The 7,077-nt window shown below is 35.0% G+C and overlaps 1 pseudogene; it reads right to left on the bottom strand.

The window, feature by feature from the left end:
- Positions 1-6,091: 6,091 nt before the first annotated feature.
- On the bottom strand, positions 6,092-6,519 carry LOC141491957 (small ribosomal subunit protein uS12-like; annotated as a pseudogene).
- Positions 6,520-7,077: the final 558 nt, after the last annotated feature.

Raw genomic sequence — 7,077 nt, 5'->3', positions numbered from 1 at the left:
TGTTATGCTTCTTTGAATAAATTTTGAGAGAGTAAAGTTTAAGCTTTGTCTACAAATCCCACCCCCCCATCTTCCCCAATTATAATAGTTCCTTCATACTTTTTATTACAGCTAATTTATCCCCCATTCAATATCTCCACCTCCCCCTTCCTTCTTCCAGTGCATTTTTCTTTTAGGATGAGGGGGTATCATACAGGAAGGTCACACCTTTTGTCTACATAAACTTCTTTTAATTGCTGTTATAGTAATCAAGTTACTAGAAGTTACAAATATTATCTTGCCATATAGAGACAGTTTAAGCTTATTGTATTTCTTATTCTTTCTCTTTCTTATTTCTTATTTTGTTTTGTCTTTATTTTTTTATGTTTCCCTTGAGTTTTTCATTTGAAAGGTTAAATTTTTTTTTATTTAACTCTGGTCTTTTTTTAATTTGATATGCTTGAAAGTCTTCTATTTAATTAAATATTCCCTTCCCCCCAAAAGTTAATATTCAGTTTTGCTGGGTAGGGATTCATGGTTATAATCCTAATTCGTTTTTTAAAAAAATTATGGCAGTGGGGTTAAGTGACAAGGCCTACACAGCTAGACAATTATTCAGTGCCTGAGGTAGAATTTGAACTCAGGTCCTCCTGACTTCAGGGCTAGTGCTCTAACCATTGCACCACCTAGCTGCCCCATAATCCTAATTCTTTTGTTTCCAGTGTATCAGACTCTAAACCCTGTTTTTTAAATTTTTTTTTTAATTTTACAATTTTTCCCCCAATCTCTCTTTCCTCCCCCCCACCCCCACCACAGAAGGCTGTCTGATGGTCTTTACATTGTTTCCATTCTATACATTGATCAAAATTGGATGTGTTGAGAGAGAAATCATGTCCTTAAGGAAAAAATAAAATATAAGAGAAAGCAAAATTATATAATAAATTAACCTTTTTTTAAAATTAAAGATAACAGTCTTTGGTCTTTATTTAAACTCTTCAATTTTTTCTTTGGATACAGATGGTATTCTCCACTGTAGATACCCTAAAATTGTCCCTGATTGTTGCACTGATGAAATGAGCAAGTCCATTAAGGTTGATAATCTCTCACCATGTTGCTGTTAGGGTGTACAGTGTTCTTCTGGTTTTGCTCATTTCACTCAGCATCAGTTCATGAAGATCCTTCCAGGCATCTCTGAAATCCCATCCCTCTTGGTTTCTAATAGAACAATAGTGTTCCATAACATACAAATACCACAATTTGTTCAGCCATTCCCCAATTGATGGTCATTCCCTCAGCTTCCAATTCTTTGCCACCACAAACAGGGCTGCTATGAATATTTTTGTACAAGTGATGTTTTTGGCCCTTTTCATCATCTCTTCAGGGTATAGATCCATTAGTGGTATTGCTGGATCAAAGGGTATACAAATTTTTATTGCCCTTTGGATGTAATTCCAAATTGCTCTCCAGAAAGGTTGGATGAGTTCACAGCTCCACCAACAATGTATTAGTGTTCCAGATTACCCACATCCCTTCCAACATTGATCATTGTCCTTTCTGGTCATATTAGCCAGTCTGAGAAGTATGAGGTGGTATCTCAGAGATAGTTTAATATGCATTTCTCTAATCAGTAATGATTTAGAGCAATTTTTCATATGATTATGAATCACTTTGATTTCCTCATCTGTAAATTGTCTTTGCATATCCTTTGACTATTTGTCAATTGGGGAATGGCTTTTTTCTTTTTGAAAATTTGACTCAGTTCTCTGTATATTTTAGAAATGAGTTCTTTGTCAGAAATACTAGTTGTAAAAATTGTTTCCCAATTTACCACATTTCTTTTGATCTTGTTTTATCTGTGTAAAAGCTTTTTAATTTAATGTAATCAAAATTTTCTAGTTTGTTTTTAATGATGTTCTCCATCTCTTCCTTGGTCATAAACTGCTTTCCTTTCCATAGATCTGATTGATATTATCTTGGTATAGGGTGTGAGATATTGGTCTTATCAAAACTTCTGCCATAATAACTTCTAATTTTCCCAACAGTTTATATGAGAGAGTTTTATCTCTTTTATACCTAGTCTATTCCACTGATCCACCACTCTATTTTTTAGCCAATACCAGACAGTTTTGATAATTGATGCTTTATAATATAATTTTAGATTTGGTTTTTGTACTCTTTTGCACTTTTTTATTAGCTCTCTGGATTTTCTTGACTTTTTATTTCTCCATATGAATTTATTTATAATTTTTTCTAGCTTATTAAAATAATTTTTTGGAAGTTTGATTGGTGAGGTACTAAATAAGTAGTTTAATTTAGGTAGAATTGTCATTTTTATTATATTAGCTTGGCCTATTCATGAGCAGTTGACATTTGCTCAGTTATTTAATTCTGATTTTATTTGTGTGATAAGTGTTTTATAGTTGTTTTCATAGATTTTCTGAGTCTGCCTTGGCAGGTAGACTTCCAAGTATTTTATATTATCTGAAGTTATTTTAAATGGGATTTCTCTTTCTATTTCTTGCTGCTGTATCTTGCTAGTCATATATAGAAATGCTGAGGATTCATGAGTGTTTATTTTATATCCTGTGACTTTGCTAAAGTTGCTAATTGTTTCCAGTAGTTTTTTAAGATATTTTTTTAGTATTCTCTAGATAAATCCTGCTTGGTCATAGTGTATTATCCTAGTGATAACTTTCTGTAATCGTTTTGCTAAGATTTTATTCAAGATTTTTGCATTTCTATTCATTAGGGAGATAGTTCTATAATTTTCTTTGTTTTGACTCTTCCTGGTTTAGATATCAGCATCATATTGGTTATCAGCATAACTCATAGAAAGAGCTAGGCAGAGTTCCATCTTCACCTATTTTTCCCAAAGAGTTTATTATAGAATTGGAACCATTTTTTCCTTAAATGCTTGATAGAGTTCACTTGTGAATCCATCTGGTCCTGGATATGGGTTTAAGTGGCTTGCTCAAGGCCACACAGCTAGGTAATTATTAAGTATCTGAGGTCACATTTGAACTCAGGTACTCCTGATTCCAGGGCCGGTGCTTTAGCCACTGCGCCACCTAGCTGCCCCTCCCTGATAACTTCTTGAAAGGTACTGTTCAGTCCTTTTTTGTTGTTGATCATGACTTTAAGGTACTCAGCAATTCTTAAATTATCTCTCCTGGATCATATTTTCTTAGTTTTTTCTTTTTTGATTTTTTTGAGGTTTCTACTTCCTGAGATCTTTAGCAATTTCATTCTTTTCTGTTTATTTTCTCTCATCCCTCACTTCCTGACTCCTTTTATGACAGTTAATCAGGGAACTAGACCTCAAACCTGCCTCAAACTTCTCCCATGCCAAACAATTTATGTTTTACTGACTTTGGTTTCTGCCCCAAATGACTTTGGATGGAATTGGTTATGTCAATATACTCCTTTTTACAGGTTTTGTGGAGTCCCCCACATAAGTTGATGTCTTACCCCAGTTTCCTCTGTTCTTCAGTTGTCTGTCTGAACACTGTAGCAGTATGTAAAGATGATATACTGCAATTCCAGGCAGAGAAAATTTTTGACTTTTGGCTTTTGTGGGGATAGAGGGGAGGAGAAGAAAGAGTGTGGGGGGGTCGAGTTAAATTGCAAGCATGAGTAAACTTGTGCCATCAAATGTGAGGCCAGTGAGGGAGAAGATTCTGAGTTAGGCCTCTAAGAACTAAGGGTTACCCTTTCTTATTCTCATTAAGTGGTTACTTCAGAAGAATTCTTAGTGTCTTAGGCTGTGGAAAAAAGCAAAAATTACCACATCTCTTGCACATAATTCCTATTTTAGAGTTCTTTGAGAAGTCAGAAAGACAAAAAAAAGTGTCCAGTCCTCCATCTTGTTGGTCATTTCACCTGGAAGTCTCATCAAAAGTTAACCAAAAATTTGAATTCTTTGCTTAACTCTTAAAATAGATTCTGATGATAGAAAGGCTACCAGTTTTCTTCCATGAGAGTTTCCATGGTTCATCAAAAAGCATATTAGACATTAGTCAGACATTCCTGTATTGAATTCCAGATTTTGATACTTGGTGATTGTGTGATCTTGGGCAACTCAAACTTTTGAATTTCAGTTTCCTCATTTGTAAATGAGATCATCATATTCATATCAACTCCCTCAATGTGCTTCAATTTCCAATTAATCTCTAAGGAAAAGGGGTTCTTTTTAGGTTTTTTTGTTTGCTGTTTGCTAATCTTCTTTATGCCAGTTGAATAATTACATTTTCTGTCTCATCTCTGCCTCCTTCATATCTTCTATCCACCAACTGTTATACTGTAGCAAGTAATTGGTCATTGAATGGGACTGGATTGAATTCTACATCTGCCTCTAGATTATCTAGGAATACATATGGAAGCTGGATTTTACAACAAAGCAATAAACTCCTGCCTCATATTAGAGCTACTGAAACTGGGAAGATGTGAAATTATTTTTTTTTAACTGGAGTTCCCAAAGGGAAACAGCTAAATGGTTTAATTCTGCTATCTTGATAAGGCATCATTAAAGGCAATTATGTAGGGAGAGAGGACTGTAACTTTGCTGCTATTTTGAGAATTTTGAACAAAATGTTTAGTTCTTCCCCAATCTCATCCACCTCACTCTCCCTCCTACACCCTCCCCTCCCCTTCCCCCCCCCCCCATGATTGAATGAATAAAATGAGCAAGCAGATTCTGTGACTCAAATGTTCAAGAAATTTTCCACAGATCACATAGGCTCCAAGGAACAGGATTTGGATATTTAATAAACAAACTAGGACATTGTTATGATTTCCAGTCTAATTGAGATGCCTCAAGCAGATGTCTAAATCATGGGAAGAATGTCACTACAAAGAGTTATAGAAGCATGTTCCTAACATCAAAGAATCAGAGGATCACAGCTTTTGATTTTGTCATTGAGACCAATTTCCTCATTTTCTTAAGAAAAAACTGAAGGGCAATAGGTGGCACAGTGGGTAAAACACCAGCCCTGGAGTCAAGAGCAGGACTTTAGTTCAAATCCAGCTTCAGACTTACTACTCCCTTAGCTATGTGACATTGGGTAAGTCACTTAACCCCATTGCCTTGCAACAATCCAAAAAAGAAAAAAAAAGAAAAGAAAAGAAAGAAAAAAGAGAAACTACATTCAGAGAGATTAAGTGACTTTCTTAGGGTTACCTAGCCAGGTATTTGAGACAGGATTCAAACCCAGATCCTATAGACTTAAAAGTCTAATACTTTAGCTCCTACAAAGTTCTAGGCATTGAGAGAACCTCTAATCTAGACTCTGCCTTAAAGTATTTGTATCTATGTTTTGGAAGTCTGTATGCAGATGCAAAAAAAAAGTCAGTCTATAGCTTAGGAGGATCATGCCATTCCCTTAACCTGAGGAGTAAATGATTCCTTGGGAGTGAGTAATATGAGAGCAAGACCTAGTTTCTACTAAATACAGAACTTTTTTTTTTAACTCTTTAACCTTTAATTGCAAATCATCTTTTTATTAATATTTATTGTATACTTTAGGGCTATTTGACTTGGGATACTTATATGACTAATCCTGATGTGAAGGTTATTATGAGCCATTGTATATTAGAGAATTAATGGACTTATTTTTAAAAAACTCCAATAGCCCAAAGAAAATTTTTGTCTTCAGTATTATTTAGAGGATTTCCTATTAATTGCTGAGATCTGTTTTCAGACTTTAAACTACTTAAGTGTGGCATCCTAAATTGAATAAAGAGTTGCATTAGAGGTTCAACATTCAATAGATCCTCTGTAGCCTGCTGCATAAGATCCAAACTTTAAATTTGCACTATTAACCCTAATTTACCTTTCTATTCATTCCCTATGTGAGCTCTTTATTCTAACCAAATTAATATATTTACCCCAAAACAATTTTTGTTTTCCTGCCTCCATCCTTTTACTTATGCTATTCCTCCTACTTTTCTATTCAATTTTTTCCAGCTTTCAAGACTAAGTTGGTCACTTTTTCTCCTTGAACTCATGCTAGACTCCTCCTTCCCAAAATGAGCTCCTCCTTTTTCTAAATTATTTGCAATTTCTTTTTTTTTTCACATGAAGGTTTTTTACTATGACTAAGACATCATACAATTTTTATGATCTTGGTCTTTCTTTTTTGTACAAGGACAGAAGAGAAACATTTGTAACTTTTACAACCTTGAAGCGGACTCCAGGTATATCACCAACAGCATGACCTTTTCGACTAAATCCAGCAACTAAAATTTCATCATTTTCCTCAATAAAATTCAAGCAGTAGTCACTGGGAACAAAGGCAGTGATTTTTTCCCCCCATTTTTAATCAACTGGACTCCCACACACTTCCTAATGCCAGACTTGGTCTGTTTGGCTTCTACACCAAAATTTTCTAAGACAATCCCTTTGGCATGAAGTGCTCCTCCAAATGGGTTGGCCTTCAAGGCAGTGCCTAAATATGCTTTCTTATATTGTTTGTCATGCCACTTTTGGTCTCTTCTGTGGCTGTGGAGCTTCCAAGCAGTATGAAGACCATGGCACTTACCCATGCTGCCACCATCTGGCTGAGAGAAAAGAGGGAAGGAAGGAAGGAAAGGAGGAACGAAACATATACCCACAATCCCCTGTGGCAGCAAGTTCCAATTATTAGCAATTTATGTCCTCACTGCTCATTGAATACTATTCTTTCATGTGACATCTCATGTTGCTCTTATGTATTAAAATTTAATTAGTGAATTTTTAATTCTTCAGAAACAGGAAATTTAAGCATCCAAATATGATGTTCCTTATAAATATGGACTCTATCATGTATTTGTTTGTTTATTTTTTCTCAGAACCTTGGGATGGAGTGTACATATTTTTGGTGGGAGGGAGAGGAAGGTAGATAATAAATATTTTTGGACAAATTTCATCAGTAAAAAGCTTCTTAATATTGTTGGACCTCTTCCTCCTGTTTTTTTTTTCTTTGACTGGATTTATTGTTGAGGGTGTAAAACAAGAATATCTCAGTTCATTTAGGGTAGAGAGATAGGGAAAAAGTATACATGGTATTCTAAGGTAGCTTTTTGATCATATATGCCAGTTCTGCTGACCTCCTATGCTTCTGT

Source organism: Macrotis lagotis, chromosome 6 (assembly GCF_037893015.1).
Source record: "Macrotis lagotis isolate mMagLag1 chromosome 6, bilby.v1.9.chrom.fasta, whole genome shotgun sequence".
NCBI classification, from domain to species: domain Eukaryota; kingdom Metazoa; phylum Chordata; class Mammalia; order Peramelemorphia; family Peramelidae; genus Macrotis; species Macrotis lagotis.
This window is presented reverse-complemented; position numbering and strand designations above follow the sequence as displayed.